This window comes from Oncorhynchus mykiss, chromosome 22 (assembly GCF_057628025.1).
Source record: "Oncorhynchus mykiss isolate SJ-2025 chromosome 22, ASM5762802v1, whole genome shotgun sequence".
NCBI lineage: Eukaryota > Metazoa > Chordata > Actinopteri > Salmoniformes > Salmonidae > Oncorhynchus > Oncorhynchus mykiss.
Genome location: NC_143043.1, coordinates 12,849,261 through 12,875,641, shown reverse-complemented (window position 1 = coordinate 12,875,641; position 26,381 = coordinate 12,849,261). Strand labels below are relative to the sequence as shown.

Genomic DNA, 26,381 nt, shown 5'->3' with positions numbered 1-26,381 from the left:
ACATTGTTTTCCCAGATACGGTAGGCTATATGCTGTAGATATCCTTGTTTCTCAGGTAATGGGCAATGTGTAGCACACACTGTTTGGGAGTTGGAGATATTTCCTAATAAACCAGTCAATCAATTCATCAAACGACCACAGAGACAGTACAATACTATTTCACTGATCAAAATCTACATCAATAGAAATTATGTATGAGACATGGCAGGTGAATAGGACACAGACAGCATTCAACAGTACTTGTACCATGTGAAATATGCCAACAAAGACATACTTACGCTAACCACATGTCCTCTAGTCTAGTGGACAGAGTTAAATCTGACAATAAAAGCCAAAACCTGTTCTATCTGAGAGGAAAATGACTGCATGTCATTTCCATTCAGACCTCCTCTGTTGCTCTAAGGTGAAAACTGCAGTGCCCAAAGTATTTGTGCAATCTCTACACTGTCCAACCACCGGATGAGTGATCCAATTATATGACAAAATACTTCCCCATGGAGGAAATTGTCCAACGCATTGACCAGCAAGTAGCAATATGCTTGTGAAGTGAAGGCACCATAGTGAACAGTGTGAAAAATAAAGCTTGCTGAGTGACAACGATCATTAACGGGACATCTGCAAACAGAAATATCACCATTATTGAAAACGGGTCCTAGTAACGGTAGTAGTAGACTAGTAATAACAGAAATAATATTTTATTAATCAGCTGTGGAATGTTTAATTTGGATGGCAATGACATGTGTGTTATCTGAAAGTCTGAAAAATCGTTAAACAAATGTTTTTAAGCAGTATATCAGAGTGAAAAGGACCATGTAATAACAGAGTTATAACTGGTCTCTCTATAAACTGCAGCAATGAAAAAAACAACTGAAACACTGAGCTGGTGTCTTGATTTATATGCATGCAGTTGTGGCACATAATTCCAATTAACAAATTGGCAATGCTGCCTTCTCGTGACGTTATGTCTCCCAGTAGTCAAACTTTCAATTCTACTTGCACTTGACGATCCCCGCATCCGTGTTGAAGCATAATAACCTGTCTGTCCACACGCGGTGCAAAGTTTCTTGCAAACATCACCGTGCAAAACGTGGATGTGGTTAACATAGAATGGCCTAAAATAAATGTAGACATGTTGCACTTGCAAGAAGTTAATCATTATTCTTCACTAGGCTGCGCTAAAGTGTTTTGAACAGTAAACAACAAAAAGGTTAAACAAACATGATGCGACTAAGCATCCGAACACAAAACTGTTGAAAAGTGTTAGCCAAAGATGCATGAAAAATATCAACTCACTTACCTAACAACACGATACTTATCAGGCTGTCCGGTAAAATGGTAGTCGACGATATCACATCAACACACTCTCATTCCGTCCTCTCATCTCCTCAACACAGAGCTGCTGGTAAAAGTTAGTGACGTCACGGACTCGGGTTAACGTAGCTGTTCTGGAATTGCCAGCAAGCTGCACATTTAAAGTGACAGACCATGGGTTCGTGACCAAATTGACATACTTCTGGACATCAAGTGCCACCTTTCAGGGTAATTTGCAGCTGAATTTTTTTAATCATCAACTGACAAATTGGAACTAAATTGCAGGTATTAGTCATTGTAATTCGTACAAGCCATGTTTGTATAAGTCAATACATTATATATTTCGAACCAGACAAGTGATTGTGTAGAAATGTAAGCAAGATATTTTAAATGATTTTGTTTTGCTCAAATATTATATCTGTTTCAGCTTTTTGTGGTCAATTTGCAGTCTACAAATCATTTCTAATTATGTTCCAGATACCCGACCATTCTCTCAATAAAAAAATCGTCCCATGGCTGGATCTAGAACAAACTAATTTACCTTTATCTCACCTTTATCCCAAGGTCTCTATCTGTCACGTTCTGACCTTAGTTATTTTGTTATGTCTTTTGTTTTAGTATGGTCAGGGCGTGAGTTGGGTGGGTTGTCTATGTTAGCTTTTCTATGATTTGCTATTTCTGTGTTTGGCCTGGTATGGTTCTCAATCAGAGGCAGCTGTCAATCGTTGTCCCTGATTGAGAACCATATTTAGGAGCCTGTTTTCTATTGTGTTTCGTGGGTGATTATTTTCTGTTTCCTGTTGTGTGTCTGCACCAGCCAGAACTGTTTTCGGTCGTGCTCTTTGTTAGTTTTGTTATTTCCGTGTTCATTTAATAAATATGGACACATACCACGCTGCACCTTGGTCCTCACCTTCTTCCACCAACAACGGCCGTTACCCTATCACAGATTAAAAACATATCTGGGGAATCTGTGTGGTTTACATGTTTTTATTATTATTAAGAGAGTAGGGCTATGGGATGGGATTATTTCAGAGTTCCTGATCCTTTAGGTTTATGGCTTAGATTTTGGAAATTGCACCCTTTTATCTCCTATTGTTTTTAACACATCCATTACAGTTCAACATTGCATTTCAACAAGGGTACTCACAGGAAATGTACATGTGGACATTTTCCATCGGTGAAATTAAGAAGAGTGCGGAAAAGAACCGCTCAAGATATCCATCACCATCACAGCTCATCACACCAGCATTCAAAAGAAGACTCGCACAAAATATCTCTGAAATATTGATGGCAGAAATGTTCAGGTGAGACTATGAAAGTCCATCAGCAGAGACATTGCTTACATTTGGATGAGTTTTCAGATTCACAGTGAGGGAAAAAAGTATTTGATTCCCCTCTAGATGTTGTTTGTTTCCCACTGACAAAGAAATTATCAGTCTATAATTTTAGTGGTAGGTTTATTTGAACAGTGAGAGACAGAATAACAACAAAAAAATCCAGAAAAACCCATGTAAAAAAAATTTGACATTGATTTGCATTTTAATGAAGGAAATGAGTATTTGACCCCTCTGCAAAACATGACTTGGTTCTTGGTGGCAAACCCTTGTTGGCAATCACAGAGGTCAGATGTTTCTTGTAGTTGGCCACCAGGTTTGCACACATCTCAGGGGGGATTTTGTCCCACTCCTCTTTGCAGATCTTCTCCAAGTCATTAAGGTTTCGAGGCTGACGTTTGGCAACTCGAACCTTCAGCTCCCTCCACAGATTTTCTATGGGATTAAGGTCTGGAGACTGGCTAGGCCACTCCAAGACCTAATGTGCTTCTTCTTGAGCCACTCCTTTGTTGCATTGGCCATGGGTTTTGTCATTCTCAAGCTCTCTGCAGGTCATTCACTAGGTCCCCCTGTGTGGTTCTGGGATTTTTGCTCACCGTTCTTGTGATCATTTTGACCCCACAGGGTGAGATCTTGCGTGGAGCCCCAGATTGAGGGAGATTATCAGTGGTCTTGTATGTCTTCCATTTCCTAATAATTGCTCCCACAGTTGATTTCTTCAAACCAAGCTGATTACCTATTGCAGATTCAGTCTTCCCAGCCTGGTGCAGGTCTACAATTTTGTTTCTGGTGTCCTTTGACAGCTCTTTGGTCTTGGCCATAGTGGAGTTTGGAGTGTGACTGTTTGAGGTTGTGGACAGGTGTCTTTTATACTGATAACAAGTTCAAACAGGTGCCATTAATACAGGTAACGAGTGGAGGACAGAGGAGCCTCTTAAAGAAGAAGTTACAGGTCTGTGAGAGCCAGAAATACTTATTTTCCACCATAATTTGCAAATAAATTCATTCAAACTCCTACAATGTGATTTTCTGGATTTTTTTTCTAATTTTGTCTGTCATAGTTGAAGTGTACCTATGATGAAAATTACAGGCCTCTCTCATCTTTAAGTGGGAGACTTTGCACAATTGGTGGCTGACTAAATACTTTTTTTGCCCCACTGTATATGTGCTTTCTTGAGCAGGGGGACCGAGCGGGCGCTGCAGGATTTCAGTCCTTCACGGCGTACTGTGTTTCCAATTGTTTTCTTGGTGACTATGGTCCCAGCTGCCTTGAGATCATTGACAAGATCCTCCCATGTAGTTCTGGGCTGATTCCTCACCATTCTCATGATCATTGCAACCACGAGGTGAGATCTTGCATGGAGCCGCAGGCCGAGGGAGATTGACAGTTCTTTTGTGTTTCTTCCATTTGCGAATAATCGCACCAACTGTTGTCACCTTCTCACCAAGCTGCTTGGCGATGGTCTTGTAGCCCATTCCAGCCTTGTGTAGGTCTACAATCTTGTCCCTGACATCCTTGGAGAGCTCTTTGGTCTTGGCCATGGTGGAGAGTTTGGAATCTGATTGATTGATTGCTTCTGTAGACAGGTGTCTTTTATACAGGTAACAAACTGAGATTAGGAGCACTCCCTTTAAGAGTGTGACACCTGGGAGCCAGAAATATTTTTGATTGAGATGGGGTCAAATACTTATTTCACACATTAAAATTCTAATCAATTTATAATATTTTTGACATGTGTTTTTCTGGATTTTTTTGTTGTTATTTTGTCTCTCACTGTTCAAATAAACCTGCAATTAAAATGATAGACTGATCATTTCTTTGTCAGTGGGCAAACGTACAAAATCAGCAGGGGATCAAATACTTTTTTCCCTCACTGTTCGTAAAAAAAAAAAATTATTTGCCACAGATGCTGAGAGCAGAGGTCTGTTCCCCGTTGTTTATTCTGAGGGAGGAAGGTGGATGGTAACCTTGTTGTGAACGAGGTTAGGTGGAAGGGGGTATCCCATAAATGTTGACTTAATACTCAAATACACCTAAAGAAACTGTGACTGCTGCAAACTTGTAAGGCTAGTTGTGATCCTTACAGTTTTGTTTGTCTGTTATTCATTGGATGTAGACGACATCAGCCTGGTTCAAAATCACTGTTAGCTGAGGAGATTTTAATCTTGGTTTAAAGTGCATCATATATTAGGTTTGGTTTCGCTCAGCTTAGTGTTGTATAATGTAATAAGACCCTGCAGTTAGCGTTGATGAACCAAGAGAGCCTTCATAATACACTTTCCTATGGGAATATCATATTTGAGTCAGTGTCGACTTGTGCTCCAGAGAGAGAGACAAGGGATTAGTAATTAAGTCGTTTTATGAACAATCGGAAAAAAACAGTCATTAAAATGATGAAATGGTAAGGCAATATAATAATACCCATGTATTATACTGTATGCTTTCTTTCACTAAGTCAGTAGTTTAATTAACCCTCAGTAGTATACCAAGTTGAATTCGAACACATTGTAATTTACAGCAATGACTTGGGTAAGAATTTCAGAGGAGATGTAGGGGTTGAAGGATCCAATTGGGAACGGGAGATGATAAGGTAGCCATGGTATTATCATGACCTAAACTAGCTTCAATGCTAAACCTCAGGATGGTGGCATAATTACAGTACAAGAAACACAAACAAGGACACATACCATGAGAATGATGCTTGAGTCAGCATGAATGATATACTAAACAATATGTTTTGTGTGCTTGAATGACCATCCCGTCACTGCTACAGTGAGATGAAATACTTACAGCACAAAAAATGCTGATGACTAAAATGGTGCTAAAACTGCACTCTCAAAGAACTGATAAACATCAGAGATTTGGGAAGTTGCCTATCAGTCAAGGCTCTGCCCCTCTGTCCCAGCTATTTTAAACACCAAGCCCTGTCAATTTAATTTACTTTCTCTAACGAAGATGCCATTTTCGCTCCTGTTATCGGAGCCTTGCAGGCAGAGCAATTCCTCCCCTCCTCTGCAACTGGGTGCATTTCCCATCACACAATGTGATAATCTGCCCGACAAAAAGCCCAGCATTCTAGGCAAATCTATGATGGCCTAAAACATCAATACATTTCTAATACAGATTACGTTCTGCACGGAACAGATTAACTTCACTGCACATAGACAGAGATGCATGAATTCTATGTAGCGAGCTCACAATCTGTAACATGAACATTTATAATTATGGCATCACAGAAGACAGTTATAACTTTATGTGGTTTGGATTTGTTCTTCACAATATTTTACTTGTACTTTAGATAAAATAATGATGAGCTACAATTGAAACAGACACATTTTGTGAATAACAGTGAGATGCACTCAATGTAATACAATTGTGAGCAATAATACTTTAAATGATTTTCAACACATACTGTAGAGTCGAAATCCAAAGTAAGACCCAGAAAGATTTCAGTGTCATGAATAGCAAAAACAGTTGTATACTGTGAAGCTCTATGTTACTGTTCGGTGTGTTTTATGGTAAATGGGATTAAACTACTGCTGAATAAAGCTTTCTTACAGTCAAACACCAATATCTTTGCCTCGCTACCCAGACTCCTTGCTCTAGCCAAATACTACACCACGCCCAAGCACGTAAGTTTCCTCTTCCCAATGAGCTCCTGGTTCCAGTCTTTCTGTGCTCAGTGTCCCATCAACAGGGAAATGTCCATCTGTCCATCTTGTCCAGTCTTCCGTTTGGTTCAGTACCCCACTACCAATTTTTTTGTTTCCATTACACTACACGGCCCTTATGGTTCCCAGCACGGATTCTCCATCCTACGCGTACTATTTCCGTTTCCCATGTTTAATCCCCTTGTTGAACTCTTTAGAAAAAAACATCCAGATAACACGTCATCTCACACAACTCTCACACCGGGGCTAAGCCCCTGTTCAGTGAATTAGTCTAGCACAGAATATTCTCATCCACATTCACTTAGTACTATTTACAGACTCAGTAATCTCCCTTATTACTCGGCGTTACCTCCTGTGCATACATACAGTACCAGTCAAAAGTTTGGACTCACCTACTCATTCAAGGGTTTTTCTTTATTTTTTACTATTTTCTACATTGTAGAATAATAGTGAAGACATCAAAACTATGAAATAACACATATCATCCTGTTAGAATGATGGGTTGAGGTCGGGTGATTGTGGAGGCCAGGTCATCTGATACAGCACTCCATCACTTTTCTTCTTGGTCAAATAGCCCTTACACAGCCTGGAGGTGTGTTGGGTCATTGTCCTGTTGAAAAAAACAAATGATAGTCCCACTAAGCGCAAATCGAATGGGATGGCGTATCGCGGTAGATTGCTGTGGGAGCCATGCTGGTTAAGTGTGCCTTGAATGCTAAATAAATCACTGACAGTGTCACCAGCAAAGCACCCCAACACCATCACACCTCCTCCATGCTTCACAGTGGGAATCATACCGATGCCGAGATCATCCATTCACCTACTCACAAAGACACAGTGGGAGGAAAAAATCTCAAATTTGGTCAGCTGTCATCAAGGCAAATTTTTTATTTTATTTATTTATTTCACCTTTATTTAACCAGGTAGGCTAGTTGAGAACAAGTTCTCATTTGCAACTGCGACCTGGCCAAGATAAAGCATAGCAGTATGAGCAGACAACACAGAGTTACACAAGGAGTAAACAATTAACAAGTCAATAACACAGTAGAAAACAAAGGGGGAGTCTATATACAATGTGTGCAAAAGGCATGAGGTAGGCGAATAATTACAATTTTGCAGATTTTGCAGATTAACACTGGAGGGCCGCAAATCAATCAAATCAAATCAAATCAAACTTTTTGTCACATGCGCCGAATACAAAGGGTTTAGACCTTACTGTGAAATGCTTACTTAGAAGCCCTTAACCAACAATGCAGTTCAAGAAAGAGTTAAGAAAATGTTTACCAAATAAACTAAAGTAAAAAATAATAAAAAGTAATACAATAAAATAACAATATCGAGGCTTTATACAGAGGGTACCGGTACTGAGTCAATGTGTGGGGGTACAGGTTAGTCAAGGTCATTTGTACATGTAGGTAGTGATAGAAAAAGTAACCAATTGTAATACTTGAGTAAAAGTAAAGATACATTAATAGAAAATGACTAAAGTAAAAGTAAAAGTCACCCAGTAAAATTCTACACGAGTAAAGTCTAAAAGTATCTGGTTTAAAATATACTAAAGTATCAAAGGTAAAAGTATAAAGCATTTCCAAATCTTTATAATAAGCAAACCCAATGTCACCATTTTCTAGTTATTCTTATTTACGGATTGCCAGGGGCACACTCCAACGTTCAGATATAGTTTACAAATGAAACATGTATGTTTAGTGAGTCATCTAGATCAGAACCAGTAGGGATGACCAGGTTTGTTCTGTTGATACAGTAAGTATGTGAATCGAACCATGTTCCTGTCCTGCTAGGCATTCAAAATGTAACGAGTAATTTTGAGTGTCAAGGAAAATGTATGGAGTAAAAAGTACAATATTTTCCTAAGGAATGTAGTGAAGTAAAATTAGTCAAAAATAAGTAGGTACAAAAATGAGTAAAGTACAGATACTTGTAAAAACTATTTAAGTAGTACTTTAAAGTACAGAACAAACCTGGTCATACAAGTACTTTAAACCACTGTATGTCAGTAGGGGTATAGTGACTATGCATAGATAATAAACAGCGAGTATCAGCATTGTAAAACCAAATGTGAGTGTGGGGGGGTGGGTGGGGGGTAGAGGGTGTCAATGTATGTAATCAGGGTGGCCATTTGATTAATTGTTCAGCAGTGTTATGACTTTAGCCCTTTGGTCCAGACTTGGCGCTGCGGTACCGCAAAGTCTAGGACTTGGGTGACTGGAGTCTTTGACAATTTTTAGGGCTTTCCTCTGACACCGCTTAGTATACAAGACCTTGGCACCAGTGATGTACTGGGGTGTACGCACTACCCTCTGTAGAGCCTTACGGTCAGATGCCGAGCAGTTCCCATACCAGGCGGTGAGGCAGCCGATCAGGATGCTCTCAATGGTGCATCTGTGGAACTTTTTGAGTATCTGGGGACCCATGCCAAATCTTTTCAGTCTCCTGTGTGGCAAAATGCTTTGTTGTGCCCTCTTCACGAATGTCTTGGTGTGTATTGGACCATGATAGTTCGTTGGTGATGTGGACACCAAGGAAGTTGAATCTCTCGACCCGCTCCACTGCAGCCCCATCGATGTTAATGGGGGCCTATGCGGCCCGCCTTTTCCTGTGGTCCACGATCAGCTCCTTTGTCTTGCTCACATGGAGGGAGAGGTTGTTGTCCTGGCACCACACTGCATGGTTTCTGACCTCCTCCCTATAGGCTGTCTCATCGTTGTCAGTAATCAGTCCTACCTGTCATGTTGTGTCTTGTTTCTGTCCTTTCCCTTCACCCTGTCTCCCTCTGCTGGTCGTTATTATGTTACCTTTTCTCCCCCTCTTTCCCCCAGCTGTTCCTTGTCTCCTCCTAACTACCTCGTCACCCCTTTTCCCACCTGTTCCCTTTTTCCCTCTGATTAGTCCTCTATATCTCTCTCTGTTTTTGTTTCTGTCTTTGTCGGATTCTTGTTTGTGTTGTTCATGCCTGAACCAGACTATTGTCATGTTTGCTGCAACCTTGTCCTGTCCTGTCGGAATCTGCCGGTCCATCTGAGCCTACGTTTGTTTTGTTATTAAAGAAGCTCTGTTTACGTTAAGTCGCTTTTGGGTCCTCATTCACGCACCGTAACAGAAGAATCCGACCAAGAATGGACCCAGCGACTTCGGATCCTCTCCACTCAGCCGTCGAGATCCAGGGAGCGATGCTAGGCAGACACGAGCAGGAATTGTCTGCTGCTCGACATGCCGTTGAGACCCTGGCCACCCAAGTCTCCAACCTCACAGAACAGGTTCACCATCTCCGCCTCGATCCACCGGCCACTTCCAGGGCTTTCGAATCTCCGGAGCCCAGAATCAATAACCCGCCGTGTTACTCTGGGGAGCCCACTGAATGCCGCTCGTTCCTCACCCAGTGTGATATTGTGTTTTCTCTCCAGCCCAACACTTACTCCAGGAGCACTGCTCGTGTCGCCTACGTCATATCTCTCCTTATTGGACGGGCTCGTGAGTGGGGCACGGCAATCTGGGAGGCAAGGGCTGAGTGTACTAACCAGTATCAGGACTTTAAGGAGGAGATGATACGGGTTTTTGATCGATCTGTTTTTGGGGAGGAGGCTTCCAGGGTCCTGTCCTCCCTATGTCAAGGTAATCGATCCATAACAGACTACTCTATTGAGTTTCGCACTCTTGCTGCCTCCAGTGGCTGGAACGAGCCGGCTTTGCTCGCTCGTTTTCTGGAGGGTCTCCGCGCAGAGGTAAAGGATGAGATTCTCTCCCGGGAGGTTCCTTCCAGCGTGGATTCCTTGATTGAACTCGCTATTCGCATTGAGCGACGGGTTGATCTTCGTCACCGAGCTCGTGGAAAGGAGCTCGCGTTCTCCGTTGCCCCCCTCTCCACATCACTACCATCTTCCTCTGCCGGCTCGGGTGCTGAGCCTATGCAGCTGGGAGGTATCCGCATCTCGACTAAGGAGAGGGAACGGAGAATCACCAACCGCCTCTGTCTCTATTGCGGTTCTGCTGGTCATTTTGTCACTTCATGTCCAGTAAAAGCCAGAGCTCATCAGTAAGCGGAGGGCTACTGGTGAGCGCTACTACTCCTGTCTCTCCTTCAAGATCCTGCACTACCTTGTCGGTCCATCTAAGCTGGACCGGTTCGTCAGCTTCCTGCAGTGCCTTAATAGACTCTGGGGCGGAGGGCTGTTTTATGGACGAGACCTGGGCTCGGGAACATGACATTCCTCTCAGACAGTTAAGGGAGTCCACGGCCTTGTTCGCCCTGGATGGTAGTCCTCTCCCCAGGATTCAGCGTGAGACGCTACCTTTAACCCTCACTGTTTCTGGTAATCATAGCGAAACCATTTCTTTTTTAATTTTTCGTTCACCTTTTACACCTGTTGTTTTGGGCCATCCCTGGCTAGTTTGTCATAATCCTTCCATTAATTGGTCTAGTAATTCTATCCTCTCCTGGAACGTCTCTTGTCATGTGAAATGTTTAATGTCTGCTATCCCTCCTGTTTCCTCTGTCTCTTCTTCACAGGAGGAGCCTGGTGATTTGACAGGGGTGCCGGAGGAATATCACGATCTGCGCACGGTGTTCAGTCGGTCCAGGGCCACCTCTCTTCCTCCACACCGGTCGTATGATTGTAGTATTGATCTCCTTCCGGGAACCACTCCCCCCCGGGGGAGACTATACTCTCTGTCGGCTCCCGAACGTAAGGCTCTCGAAGATTATTTGTCTGTAGCTCTTGCCGCCGGTACCATAGTCCCCTCCTCCTCTCCCGCCGGAGCGGGGTTTTTTTTTGTTAAGAAGAAGGACGGGTCCCTGCGCCCCTGCATAGATTATCGAGGGCTGAATGACATAACAGTGAAGAATCGTTATCCGCTTCCTCTTATGTCTTCAGCCTTCGAGATCCTGCAGGGAGCCAGGTTTTTCACTAAGTTGGACCTTCGTAACGCTTACCATTTCGTGCGCATCAGGGAGGGGGACGAGTGGAAGACGGCGTTTAACACTCCGTTAGGGCACTTTGAATACCGGGTTCTTCCTTTCGGCCTCGCTAACGCTCCAGCTGTCTTTCAGGCATTAGTCAATGATGTCCTGAGAGACATGCTGAACATCTTTGTTTTCGTTTACCTTGACGATATCCTGATTTTTTCACCGTCACTCCAGATTCATGTTCAGCACGTTCGACGTGTCCTCCAGCGCCTTTTAGAGAATTGTCTTTTTGTGAAGGCTGAGAAGTGCTCTTTTCATGCCTCCTCCGTCACATTTCTCGGTTCTGTTATTTCCGCTGAAGGCATTAAGATGGATCCCGCTAAGGTCCAAGCTGTCATTGATTGGCCCGTCCCTAGGTCACGCGTCGAGCTGCAGCGCTTTCTCGGCTTCGCGAACTTCTATCGTCGTTTCATCTGTAATTTCGGTCAGGTGGCAGCCCCTCTCACAGCCCTTACTTCTGTCAAGACGTGCTTTAAGTGGTCCGTTTCCGCCCAGGGAGCTTTTGATCTCCTCAAGAATCGTTTTACATCCGCACCTATCCTTGTTACACCTGACGTCACTAGACAGTTCGTTGTCGAGGTTGACGCGTCAGAGGTGGGCGTGGGAGCCATTCTTTCTCAGCGCTCCCTCTCTGACGACAAGGTCCACCCTTGCGCGTATTTTTCTCATCGCCTGTCGCAGTCGGAACGTAACTATGATGTGGGAAACCGCGAACTGCTCGCCATCCGCTTAGCCCTAGGCGAATGGCGACAGTGGTTGGAGGGGGCGACCGTTCCTTTTGTCGTTTGGACTGACCATAGGAACCTTGAGTACATCCGTTCTGCCAAACGACTTAATGCGCGTCAGGCGCGCTGGGCGCTGTTTTTCGCTCGTTTCGAGTTCGTGATTTCTTATCGTCCGGGCTCTAAGAACACCAAGCCTGATGCTTTATCTCGTCTCTTCAGTTCTTCAGTAGCCTCCACTGACCCCGAGGGGATTCTCCCTGAGGGGCGTGTTGTCGGGTTGACTGTCTGGGGAATTGAGAGGCAGGTAAAGCAAGCACTCACTCAAACTCCGTCGCCGCGCGCTTGTCCTAGGAACCTTCTTTTCGTTCCCGTTCCTACTCGTCTGGCCGTTCTTCAGTGGGCTCACTCTGCCAAGTTAGCCGGCCACCCTGGCGTTCGGGGTACGCTTGCTTCCATTCGCCAGCGTTTTTGGTGGCCCACCCGGGAGCATGACACGCGTCGCTTCGTGGCTGCTTGTTCGGTCTGCGCGCAGACTAAGTCCGGTAACTCCCCTCCTGCCGGCCGTCTCAGGCCGCTTCCCATTCCCTCTCGACCGTGGTCTCACATCGCCTTAGATTTTGTCACCGGACTGCCTTCGTCAGCGGGGAAGACTGTTATTCTTACGGTTGTCGACAGGTTCTCTAAGGCGGCTCATTTTATTCCCCTTGCTAAGCTTCCTTCTGCTAAAGAGACGGCACAAATCATAATCGAGAATGTTTTCAGAATTCATGGCCTTCCGTCAGACGTCGTTTCGGACATAGGTCCGCAATTCACGTCTCAATTTTGGAGGGAGTTTTGCCGTTTGATTGGGGCTTCCGTCAGTCTCTCTTCCGGCTTTCACCCCCAGTCTAACGGTCAAGCAGAACGGGCCAATCAGACTATTGGTCACATCTTACGCAGTCTTTCTTTTCGCAACCCTGCGTCTTGGTCAGAACAGCTCCCCTGGGCAGAATACGCCCACAACTCGCTTCCTTCGTCTGCGACCGGGCTATCTCCTTTTCAGAGTAGCCTCGGGTACCAGCCTCCGCTGTTCTCATCTCAGTTCGCCGAGTCCAGCGTTCCCTCCGCTCAGGCTTTTGTCCAACGTTGCGAGCGCACCTGGAAGAGGGTCAGGTCTGCACTTTGCCGTTATAGGGCGCAGACTGTGAGGGCTGCTAATAAGCGTAGAACTAAGAGTCCTAGATATTGTCGCGGTCAGAGAGTTTGGCTCTCCACTCAGAACCTTCCCCTTAAGACCGCTTCTCGCAAGTTGACCCCGCGGTTCATTGGTCCGTTCCGTATTTCTCAGATCATTAATCCTGTCGCAGTTCGACTTCTTCTTCCGCGATATCTTCGTCGCGTCCACCCGGTCTTCCATGTCTCCTGTATCAAGCCCGTTCTTCGCGCCCCCGCTCGTCTTCCCCCCCCCCCCCCCATCCTTGTCGAGGGCGCACCCATCTACAGGGTCCGTAGGATTTTGGACATGCGTCCTCGGGGCCGTGGTCATCAGTACCTAGTAGATTGGGAGGGGTACGGTCCTGAGGAGAGGAGTTGGGTTCCCTCTCGGGACGTGCTGGACCGTGCGCTGATCGAGGATTTCCTCCGTTGCCGCCAGGTTTCCTCCTCGAGTGCGCCAGGAGGCGCTCGGTGAGTGGGGGGGTACTGTCATGTTGTGTCTTGTTTCTGTCCTTTCCCTTCACCCTGTCTCCCTCTATACTGGTCGTTATTAGGTTACCTTTTCTCCCCCTCTTTCCCCCAGCTGTTCCTTGTCTCCTCCTAACTACCTCGTCACCCCTTTTCCCACCTGTTCCCTTTTTCCCTCTGATTAGTCCTCTATATCTCTCTCTGTTTTTGTTTCTGTCTTTGTCGGATTCTTGTTTGTGTTGTTCATGCCTGAACCAGACTATCGTCATGTTTGCTGCAACCTTGTCCTGTCCTGTCGGAATCTGCCGGTCCATCTGAGCCTACGTTTGTTTTGTTATTAAAGAAGCTCTGTTTACGTTAAGTCGCTTTTGGGTCCTCATTCACGCACCGTAACACTACCACTATTTTTATTTATTTATTTTATTTAACCTTAATTTAACTAGGCAAGTCAGTTAAGAATAAATTCTTACAAACAATGACAGCCTACCAAAAGGCAAAAGGCCTCCTGCGGGGATGGAAGCTGGGATAAAAAAATATATATTTAGAAATATAGGATAAAACACACACCACAACAAGAGAGACAACACAACAATAAACATAAAGAGAGACCTAAGACAACAACATAGCAAGGCATCAACACATGACAACACAGCATGTCAGCACCACAACATGACAACAACATGGTAGCAACACAACATGGTAGCAGCACAAAACATGGTACAAACATTATTGGGCACAGACAACAGCACAAAAAGCAAGAAGGTAGAGACAACAATACATCACGCAAAGCAACCACAACTGTCAATAGGAGTGTCCATGATTGATCTTTTGAATGAAAAGATTGAGATTAAAATGTCCAGTTTGAGTGTTTGTTGCAGCTCGTTCCAGTCGCATGCTACAGCGAACTGAAAAGAGGAGCGACAAAAGAGATATGTGCTCTGGGGACCTTTAACAGAATGTGACTGGCAGAACGGGTGTTGTAAGTGAAGGATGAGGGCAGCAGTAGATAGAGCACCACCCGAACCCCCCTGACGCGCGGCTCCCGCAGCGCGCCGACACCGGCCTCGAGGGCGACCCGGAAGGCGAGGCACAGGGCGTTCCGGATGGAGGCGATGGAAATCCCTCAACATTGACGGATCCAAGATGTCCCCCACCGGTACCCAGCACCTCTCCTCCGGACCGTACCCCTCCCAGTCCACGAGGTACTGCACGCCCCTACCCGGCGTCTCGAGTCCAGAATGGCCGTATTGTGTACGCCGGGGACCCCTCGATGTCCAGAGGGGGAGGAGGGACCTCCGGCACCTCACCGTCCTGCAGGGGACCAGCTACCACTGGCCTGAGGAAAGACACATGAAACGAGGGGTTAATACGATAATAGGAAGGGAGTTGTAATCGATAACACACCTCGTTTATCCTCCTCAGGACTTTGAAGGGCCCCACACACTGCGGCCCCAGCTTCCGGCAGGGCAAGTGGAGGGGTAGGTTTCGGTTCGAGATCCAGACCCTGTCCCCCGGTACAAACACGGGGGCCTCACTGCGGTGGCGGTCAGCACTCCTCTTCTGCCGTCCACTGGATTGTTTGAGGGATTCCTGGACGGCCCTCCAGGTCTCCTTGGAGCGCTGCACCCACTCCTCCACTGCAGGAGCCTCGGTCTGACTCGGAGGTGCCAGGACCGGCTGGTAGCCCAACACAGACTGGAACGGAGATAGGTTTGTCGAGGAGTGACGGAGTGAATTTTGGGCCAACTCCACCCATGGGACTTACCTAGACCACTCCCTGGGCCGGTCCTGGCAATACGACTGCAGAAACCTACCCACCTCCTGGTTCACTCTCTCCACCTGCCCATTACTCTCGGGGTGATAACCGGAGGTCAGGCTGACCGAGACACCCATACGCTCCATTAATACCCTCCATACCCGGGACGTTAACTGGGGACCCGGATCAGAGACGATGTCCTCCGGCACCCCGTAGTGCCGGAAGACGTGGGTGAATAACGCCTCCACAGTCTGTAGGGCTGTAGGGTGACCGGGCAACGGGAGGAAATGGAAGGACTTAGAAAACCGGTCCACAACCACCAAAACTGTAGTGTTCCCCTGAGACGGGGAGAGATCGGTCAGGAAATCCACTGATAAATGAGACCATGGCCGTTGTGGAAGGGGGAGAGGTTGTAACTTCCCTCTAGGAAGGTGCCTAGGAGCCTTACTCTGGGCGCACATAGACAGGAAGAGACATAAACCCTAAAGTCCCTCGCCAAGGTGGGCCATCAATACTTCCCCCGGGGGCCCCGCACTGTCCTCACCACCCCAGGATGACCCGAGGAGGGTAGGGTGTGAGCCCACCGAATCAGTTGGTCCCGAACAACAAACGGCACGTACTTACGCCCAGCCGGACACTGAGGAGGCGCAGGCTCCGCCCGTAATGCCCGCTCTATGTCCGAGTCCACCTCCCATACCACTGATGCAATCAGCCTCGAGGCTGGAAGGATGGGAGTAGGCTCGGTGGACTGATCCTCCGTGTCATAAAGACGGGACAGCGCGTCAGCCTTTACGTTCAGGGAGCCTGGTCTATAAGACAGAGTAAACCTGAATCGGGTGAAGAACATGGCCCACCTTGCCTGTGGATTCAGTCTCCTAGCTGACCGAATATACTCCAGATTCTGGTGGTCGGTCCAGATGAGATAGGGGTGCTTAGCCCCCTCAAGCCAGTGTCTCCACACCCTCAGGGCCTTGACCACCGCTAACAACTCCCGGTCCCCCACATCATAGTTATGCTCCGCCGGACTGAGATTCCTCGAAAAGAAAGCGCAGGGGCAGAGTTTTAGTGGCGTACCCGAGCACTGTGATAGCATGGCACCCACCCCAGCCTCGGACGCGTCCACCTCCACTATGAATGCTAGAAAGGGGTCCGGGTGCGCTAACACGGGTGCATCCGTGAACAGCGCCTTCAACCTATTGAAGGAACTGTTCGCCTCTGCTGACCACCACAAACGCACCGGCTCCCCCTTCAGCAGTGAGGTAATGGGGGCGGCTAATGGGGGTGAGTTTGGTGCTGACTCACCTGGGGTGACCGAGAAGCATTCCGCCTGCCATCTCGACTCCCAAACGGGCCCCCCAGCACCGATCGGCCGTGTGTCCTCTCCGACCACAGCTGGTGCAAGGGGAGCCTCCTCCTCTGGTACCCCTCGGCACGGCACCCCCAACTCCATAGGAATGGGAGCGGGGGCGCTGGGTGGTGGAACGAACAGGACCCTCTCCGAATGCCCGCGGGCAGCCAGCAGATTGTCTAGCCGGATAGACATGTCGATAAGTCCATCAAGGGAGAGAGCGGTGTCCCGACACGCTAGCTCCCTGCGGACGCCTCCCGGAGACTACACCGGTAGTGGTCTATCAGGGCCCTGTCGTTCCACCTAGACCCAGCGGCCAAGGTCCGGAACTCCAAGGCGTAATCCTGGGCCTAAGGTGGAACAGTCGCTCGCCGCTCGGCCCTCTGGAGGGTGGTCAAACACGGCACGAAAGCGGCGGGTGAATTCTGGGGAGTGCTCCTTCGCCGAGTCTGGGCCATTCCAGACGCATTTGCCCACTCCAGAGCACGACCCGTCAGGCTGGAGACGAGGACACTCACCCTCTCCGCTCCCGAGGGAGTGGGCCTCACGGTCACCAGGTACAGTTCCAGTTGCAGCAAGAACCCCTGACACCCCACCGCCGCTCCATCATAGTCCCTCGGGAGCGCAAGACGGAGAGCGCTGGAGCCGGGGGATGGGGAGAGAGCAGAAGGAGGATCCGAAGGGGGAGAGAGGAGACCACGGGCATACAGAGATGACCTGATTACAGAGGTGTATAGAGTGCATTGATGTGTCCTACAAGGAGCATTTGTGGCAAATCTGATGGCCGAATGGTAAAGAGAGCACCCTTACCTGCCAATCTATAAAGATTGTCTCAGTAATCTAGCATGGGTAGGATGGTCATCTGAATCAGAGTTAGTTTGGCAGCTGTAGTGAAAGCGCCACTTCCGGATGAGCATTTTCTTTTTGCTTATGGCCTCATACAGCTCGTTGAGTGCGGTCTTAGTGCCAGCATTGGTTTGTGGTGGTAAATAGACGGCTACAAATAATATAGATGAGATCATTTGGTAGATAGTGTGGTCTACAGCGTTTCATAAGGTACTATACCTCAGGGGAGCAATACCTCAAGACCTCTTTAATATTAATCATTGTGCACCCTCATCTTATCAGACGTAACTTCTCTGTCCTGCCGATGTATGGAAAATCCAGCCAGCTCTATGTTAACCATGTCATCTTTCAGCCAACTCAGTGAAACATAAGATATTACAGTTTTTAATGTCCCGTTGGTAGGATAGTCTATTTTGTTTTCCAATGATTGAACGTTGGCCAATACAACGGATGGTAGTGGAGGTTTACTCATTCGCCTACAAATACTCAGAAGGAAGCCCGACCTCCGCCCCCTTTTTATCTGTCTTTTCCTCACATGAATGACGGGGATTAGGCCCCACTCCTGAGAAAGCAGTATATCCTTCGCGTCTGACTCGTTAAAGAAAATATCTTTGTCCAGTCCAAGGTGAGTAATCGCTGTTCTGATGTCCAGAAGTTATTTTTGGTCACAAAGAGATGGTAGCAGCAACATTATATACAAAATACTTTTTAAAAACTAGTTACGAGGAATACTTTTTTGTTTTTCCACAATTCCTGACATTTAATCCTAGTAACAATTTCCTGTCTTAGGTCTGTTAGGATCACCACATTATTTTAAGAATGTGAAATGTCAGAATAAGAGTAGAGAGAATTATTTATTATTAAATCTGGCCCATTCCTCCTGACAGAGCAGGTGTAACTGAGTCAGGTTTGTAGGCCTCCTTGCTTGCACATGCTTTTTCAGTTCTGCCCACACATTTTCTATAGGATTGAGGTCAGGGCTTTGTGATGGTCACTCCAATATCTTGACTTTACTGTCCTTAAGACATTTTGCCATAACTTTGGAAGTATGCTTGGGGTCATTGTCTATTTGGAAGACCCATTTGCGACCAAGCTTTAACTTCCCGACCGATGTCTTGAGATGTTGCTTCAATATATCCACATAATTTTCCTGCCTCATGATCAATCTATTTTGTGAAGTGCACCAGACCCTCCTGCAACAAAGCACCCCGACAACATGATGCTGCCATCCTCATGCGTCACAGTTGGAATGGTGTTCTACAGCTTGCAAGCCTCCCAGTTTTTCCTCCAAACATAATGATGGTCATTCTGGCCAAAAAGTTATATTTTTGTTTCATCAGACCAGATGACATTTCTCCATAAAGTATGATCTTTGTCCCCATGTGTCAGCGTCGTGTGTATAGGTGGCAGGGAAGTCAGGCGCAGGAGAGTCAAAGTGGAGTGTAAATGGAGTCTTTTAATAAATGTCCACGGAACATGCACCATAACACTAAAAGTACAGACATGAACAAACATGGGTACGAGGACCCGTCGCGCACCAACACAACAATAAACAACACTGACAATAAAACAATCTCTGACAAAGACATGAGGGGAAACAGAGGGTTAAATACACAACAGGTAATGAATGGGATTGAAAACAGGTGTGTGGGAAGATAAGACAAAACCAATGGAAAATGAAAAATGGATCAATGATGGCTAGAAGACCGGTAACGTCGAACGCCGATCACCGCCCGAACAAGGAGAGGCAACGACTTCGGCAGACACCATGTGGTTGCAAACCGTAGTCTGGCTTTTTTTATGGCGGTTTTGGAGCAGTGGCTTCTTCCTTGCTGAGCGGCCTTTCAGGTTAGGTCGATATAGGACTCGTTTTTATTGTGGATATAGATACTTTGTAACTGTTTCCTCCAGCATCTTCACAAGGTCCTTTGCTGTTGTTCTGGGATTGATTTGCACTTTTCCCGTTTGGAAATTGTTCCCAAGGATGAACCAGACTTGTGGAGGTCTTCAAAAAAAATTCTGAGGTCTTGGCTGATTTCTTTGGATTTTCCCATGATGTCAAGCAAAGAGGGACTGAGTTTGAAGGTAGGCCGTGAAATACATTCACACGTACACCTCCAATTGACTCAAATTATGTCAATTAGCCTATCAGAAGCTTCTAAAGCTATGACATCATTTTCTGGAATTTTCAAAGCTGTTTAAAGGCACAGTCAACTTAGTGTATGTAAGCTTCTGACCCACTGGAATTGTGATACAGTGAATTATAAGTGAAATAATCTGTCTGTAAAGAATTGTTGGAAAAATTACTTGTGTCATGCACACAGTAGATGTCCTAACCGACTTGCCAAAACTATAGTTTGTTAACAAGAAATGTGTGGAGTGGTTGAAAAACGAGTTTTAATGACTACAACCTAATTGTATGTAAACTTCCGACTTCAATTGTATCTTCTGCGGTTCCTCTATAGTCTCCATAGTCTCTACAGTATCTACACTCTTTACAGTATCTATAGTCTTGCTTATCTATAGTCTCTCTGTGTCTATAGTCTCTTTAGTTTACGTATGTAGTCCATAGTCTATAGTATCTATGCTATCTACAGCATCTTTAGTCTCGCATCTCTATAGTCTGTGTCTATAGTCTCAGTAGTTTGTAGTCATAAATGATATAGTCTCTATAGAATCAGCAGTCTTGCCACTTCCCATACAAATAGAATAGCACCTTGTGCACCTTACGCTATTCCCAGTGGTTCCCCGGCCACATAGAGACCTCTCATATAAATACCTACAGACAATTGTCAGTGGGGCCTCTCCTGCCCTAACTCTAGCATTATCCTAAGACTAGCTCTAGCCTTCTTCTAAGACTAGCTGTACCTTTGTTCTACATCTTTGTGTTCAGTTTTATTGATTTTATCATTTGTACATTTTTTTAATACAAACTAATTTTAATTGACTCAATGAAATTCAGTAGACGTGTCCCTCGGAGGTTCGCGGATAACGTATCTTCCCCCGGGCAACTCACAGTAAAAGTTTGATCTGGGCGAGTCCACGTCTTTGGTCAGATGGGAATTTCCCTTGCAAGCCTTCACACGGAATGCGCCACCGGTGTTCCCTCGCAGACCTTCACTGGGGTGCTCCCCAATTGGAATCACCCAGTTTGTGATGCCAAGATTGTAGTGGAAATTCAACAGCAGGGACATCTGAAGTCAATCTTAAATGAATCACTCTTTATTATCAGCAAGCTGGAGATGTTTCAAAAAACTCTGCACACTGTAGAGGTCTATCAGAAGCTTGCTGGGGCTGTCCCAGCAGTTGTCCTATATTCAGCTATACACAGACAAGTTATATTTGCATGATTTGACATAAATCATTCATCATTACCAGTGGCTCGCACATGACTGATCAATACCTCACAAGGCTTTCGCTCTCCAAGTTGAGATCTTGAAACTGAGATACCTTGGTTGTTCTTATAGCAATATTCTGAGTGTACTGCCAAGTTGCTCTTCAGTGATAGTGAGGATTGCTCCATACACAATCATTCAGTCACCTGCATGAATCCATCTAATTGGTTATCAGAAAAGTAACATTGATTTCATACACTGGCATTCATTTCATACACAAACATAACATCTTCCCTCACAAGTGTACAATACTTACCTGGCCTTGCTCCAGCCAAATGCTACACGTTAGAATCACCTTTGGCAGAGATTACAGCTGTTATTCTTTATGGGTAAATCTCTAGGAGCTTTGCACACCTGGATTATACAATATTTGCACATGATTATTTTCTAAATTCTTCCAGCTCTGCCAAGTTGATTGTTGGTCATTGCTCGACAGCCATTTTCAAGTCCTGCCATAGATTTTCAAAACGATTTAAGCCAAAACTGTAACCAGGCCACTCAGGATCATTCAAGGTTGCCTTGATAAGCAACTCCACTGTATATTTGGCCTTTTGTTTCAGGTTAATTTCCTGCTAAAAGGTGAATTTGTCTTTCAGTGTCTGTTGGAAAGCAGACTGATCCAGGTTTTACTTCTAGGATTTTGCCTGTGCTTAGCTCTATTCCATTTATTTTTATCACAAAAACTCCCTAGTCCTTGCTGATGACAAGCATACCCATAACATGATGCAGCCACCACCATGCTTGAAAATATGAAGAGTGTTACGCTTTGCATTCAGGACATAAAGTTAATTTCTTTGCCACATTTTTAGCAGTTTTACTTAAGTGCCATATTGCAAAAAGGATGCATGTTTTGGAATTATTTGTTCTATACAGGCTTTCCATTTTTTATTATAGTCTTGGGTAAAATATGTATTTATAGGGCAAAATCGGTAGAAATGTTACAAATAGGGAGGTTCTGGACCCTTGCAAGACATCAAAGTCAAATGGAGGGATGTATTGCAAAAGGAAACAGCAAAATGTCACTATACTGGGAAAGATGGGCTCTTCTGTGAACACTGTAGGGTTGGAGTTATGATCAAAATGAATTATGTACAGGCTTCCTTCTTTCACGCTGTCATTTGGGTTAGTATTGTGGAGTAACTACAATGTTGTTTAGCCATCCTGAGGTCTCCTTTCACAGCCATTAAACTCTGTAACTGTTTTGAAGTCACCATTGGCCTCGTGGTGAAATCCATGAGCGGTTTCCTTCCTCTCCGGCAACTGAGTTAGGAAGGGAGGACGCCTGTATCCTTGTAGTGCCTGAGTGTATTGATACACCATCCAAAGTGTAATTAATAACTTCACAATGCTCTAAGGGATATTCAATGTCTGCTTTTTTTTTATACCTATCTACCAATAGGTTCCCTTCTTTGCGAAACCTCCCTGGTCTTTGTGGTTGAATCTGTGTTTGAAATTCACTGCTCGACTGAGGGACCTTACAGATATTGAGTCCATACAACATGTGGCTTGTTAAGCACATTTTTATTTGTGAACTTTTTTAGGCTTGCCATAACAAGGGGGTTGAATACTTATTGACTCAAGACATTTCAGCTTTTCATTTTTTATTAATTTGTAAAAATGTCTAAAAACATAGTTCCACTTTGACATTATGTGATATTGTGTGTAGGCCAGTGACACAAAATCTCAATTTAATCAATTTTACATTCAGGCTATAACACAACACAATTTGAAAATAGTCCAGGGGTGTGAATAGGGAATTTTATTCAAACTCTAACGAGATCATTTACTCAAATATGTAATTTTACATTTGAGTATAAGAATAGGAGAATCATTCCTTTAATTTCCCCATGCATTCTTGTCTCCACACAGCAGTAGGCGATGTGTTTCATGTTTCCCTCAGAAAACCTTGAATAAAATATAAGACCACATGGGGTTTATAGAATATGTAGGGAGCAGAAAATCAATGATTTAAGCCACAGTATTTAGCACAGTGCTAAGCTTTTCTCAGTGGGAGCACAACACCGCATGTGCTAAATACTGTAGGCACAGAAGCCTACAGTGGCAAGAAAAGTATGTGAACCCTTTGGAAATACCTGGATTTCTGCATAAATTGGTCATAAAATTTGATCTGATCTTCATCTAGGTCACAACCGTCTGCTAAAACAAATAACACACCAAAAAATGATACGTATTCATGTCTTTATTGAACACACCGTGTAAAAATTCACAGTGCAGGGTGGGAAAAGTATGTGAACACTTGGATTTAATAACTGGCTGACCCTCCTTTGGCAGCAATAACCTCAACCAAACGTTTTCTGTAGTTGCGGATCAGACCTGCACAACGGTCAGGAGACATTTTGGACCAGTCCTCTTTACAAAACTGTTTCAGTTCAGCAATATTCTTGGGATGTCTGGTGTGAACTGCTCTCTTAAGGTCATGCCACAGCATCTCAATCGGGTTGAGGTCAGGACTCTGACTGGGCCACTCCAAAAGGCGTATTTTCTTCTGTTGAAGCAATTCTGATGTTGATTTACTTCTGTGTTTTGGGTCGTTGTCCTGTTGCATCACCCAACTTCTGTTGAGCATCAATTGGCGGACAGATAGCTTTACATTCTCCTGCAAAATGTCTTGATAAACTTGGGAATTCATTTTTTCGTCGATGATAGCAAGCTGTCCAGGCCCTGAGGCAGCAAAGCAGCCCCAAACTTTGATGCTCCCTCCACTATACTTTACAGTTGGGATGAGGTTTTGATGTTGGTGTGCTGTGCCTTTTTTTCCCCACAGATAGTGTTGTGTGTTCCTTCCAAACAACTCAACTGTAGTTTCATCTGTCATTAGCCTAGGGGTTCACATACTTTTTCCAACCTACACTGTGAATGTTTAAACGATGTATTCAATATAGAAAATAAAATCATTTGTGTGTTATTAATTTAAGCACACTATGTTTGTCAATTGTTGTGACTTAGATGAAGAATGTGATGACCAATTTATGCAGAAATCCAGATAATTCCAAAGGGTTCACATTCTTTTTCTTGCCACTGTACATAGTGAAAGACCCAGTGATTGAAAAAGGGTCAATGAATATAAAAATTGGAATGTAAAGGGTTGTGAATCGAACTGAACCCTTTTCAATGTTTGGTTGCCGGAAGAAAATCTCAGTAAGCAAAGATTAAATATAGAGTAATAGAAAAGGTGAGGCAGAAGAAAGTATGCAAGTACACAAGGAAACTGCCCCCAGCGCTCCAACTATGTAATTGGTATAGAGTCTGCCTCCCTTTCAGTTGACCTTATTCAAACATTCCCATTCAGAGAGAAAGGAAAGCCAATAAACGCATGTCATTACAGACATTCTGCAAAATTGCCATCAATTTAACCTTCTGAAATTTATCACAGCCAACATCTTATTTGGAGACTGAAAGAAATGCGTTGATGTGTTGGGATGTTTGTTAAATATGCTTTTTCAGTCAAAACAACACACCTACATCTGTTGGGTTAGTTTTTTTGTGTATTGGCACTTGGCAGAGGATCATGTACAAGATCATGTAGAAGCCTTGACCTCTCACTCACCTCTGAACTAAAGGCAGATGGACAAGATGCAGTCCAGCTGTGTGCGAAACATGTGTAGTCGTTCCCCAGTGTGAGACTGCTGTGAACATGCAGCAGATGACATCCAAGCGGGAATCATCAAGTCACCTCCAGAGGGGTGGAATTGGAAATCCATTTAAAATAAGTCACTTGATAAAATAGGCATGTTTTGCACAAATTGGTTCACAATTTCACACCTCTTAATTTCCCATACCTAGAGGGAAGAAAAAAAAAACAAGCTTGGGTGAAGGGAATTAATTGTTATTGCATGAGCCAATTCTTGATTATTGATCCAAGTAATAGGTATTAATTTGGGAGGAATACCTTATCATTAATACCTTATTAGTTAGGGGGAATACCGGATAATATTATTGTTTGTTCCTAGCCTTGAAAACAGGAGGGCCCAAATCCATCGTTTTGGGGTAACCTTCTTTACTTTTGGGGTAACCTTTTTTTCCCACCAGTTCCCCTGGAAAATGTTCCAGGGTGTATCTTTAACAGTTCTGCTGCTGTGATGCATCCAGACTCTACAGACCATTTCTTGCATCTTCTCTGACCTCTCATGTTTCCCATTTCCTGTGCCGAGGCTGTATTCAGCGTGAACCAGACCACAATAATGTTCTTCTTTAGACTGGGCTCCTCTGTGAAATTGCTCTCCATAATTTCACACAGATAAACACACAACTTGGTTAAATAAAACGCCTCTGCAGGGTGGATGCACTAGATGGCGGGAGCTTCTCTAAAAGCCACACTAGGAGTGCAGATATGTAAAAAAAAGGGGACATGTATTCGCTCCATTATGTAAGCCTCCTCTTCTTAGCAGATTCCTCTGTGGTGAATTGAACCCCTCATCAAGGAGTCAAGGACACTGTATCTACAGAATAATCTCAAATGAATTAACTAAAAATTAAATCAGGAAATGGGAAATAGTGATAGGAACAACAGTGGATAACAGTGGATCATTGCAATATGTATGGGTGTGTAAAGGGCAACTCCACCACTTTTCATGATCATTTTAACAGTCTACATATGTGAAAATAGCTCATTTCTATGTTTTGTAGAAACATGTTTTAGTTAAATAGTTTTCTACCTGATGACATCTTCAAAAGTTAAAACATTTTAAAAACAGTGATTTTCAAACACTATTAGATTCCGGTTGATGTCGGGAGGAAGAAAATACTGTAGAAACTCATTTCAGATTTAGAAAATCCTTGTTTTTGTTCATTTTAAATCCTACTCTGTGATGTCACAAACTACGTTTCCAACCACCACGTTCGGGCTAATGGAAACATGAAGTGCCACTACAATTTTATAAATGCTGACACGCAATTTGTTCATTCGACAATTGGATCTTTTTGTGTCAGTCAAATTAATTATGCAAGCAATTGCAGTGGAAATGCCTTTATGCGGAAATATTGATGTAGGCCTAATAACCATCATATCGAAGTGAACCTGGAGTCATGGGATGATATGTTGTGTGGTCCTCCCACTACAACTCAGGAAACCATGCAGTTTATTTGTCTACAGATGATGAACTTCACAGTGTGGTGAATGTGCAAGGTGAAGAGCTTGATGCTCGCTTCCAATAAATATCTGTCGCGAATTGGATGGAAACCTAGTTACAGAGAAAGATTTCTTTAGGACCTTCTTATCTTTTTAACCACATATAATAGAAACAAGCTGTTTTCACATATGTAGGCACTGGTTTGGTGCTGGAGATAATGAATAGGAGGTTGAAAAGTTGCAGAATTGCATTTTTAAG

The 26,381-nt window shown here is 44.6% G+C and overlaps 1 protein-coding gene across 3 annotated transcripts in view; it reads right to left on the bottom strand.

Annotated features, from left to right (window-relative positions):
* Positions 1-1,428, bottom strand: part of gulp1a (GULP PTB domain containing engulfment adaptor 1a) — a 144,983-nt gene extending 143,555 nt beyond the window's left edge. The window contains exon 1 of one of the 3 annotated variants that reach the window (XM_090215515.1): positions 1,298-1,428. The gene's annotated coding sequence lies outside the window, so the exon portion shown is untranslated. The remainder of the gene's footprint in view (positions 1-1,297) is intronic. The other 2 variants (XM_090215514.1, XM_090215516.1) reach the window with 2 other exon arrangements.
* Positions 1,429-26,381: the final 24,953 nt, after the last annotated feature.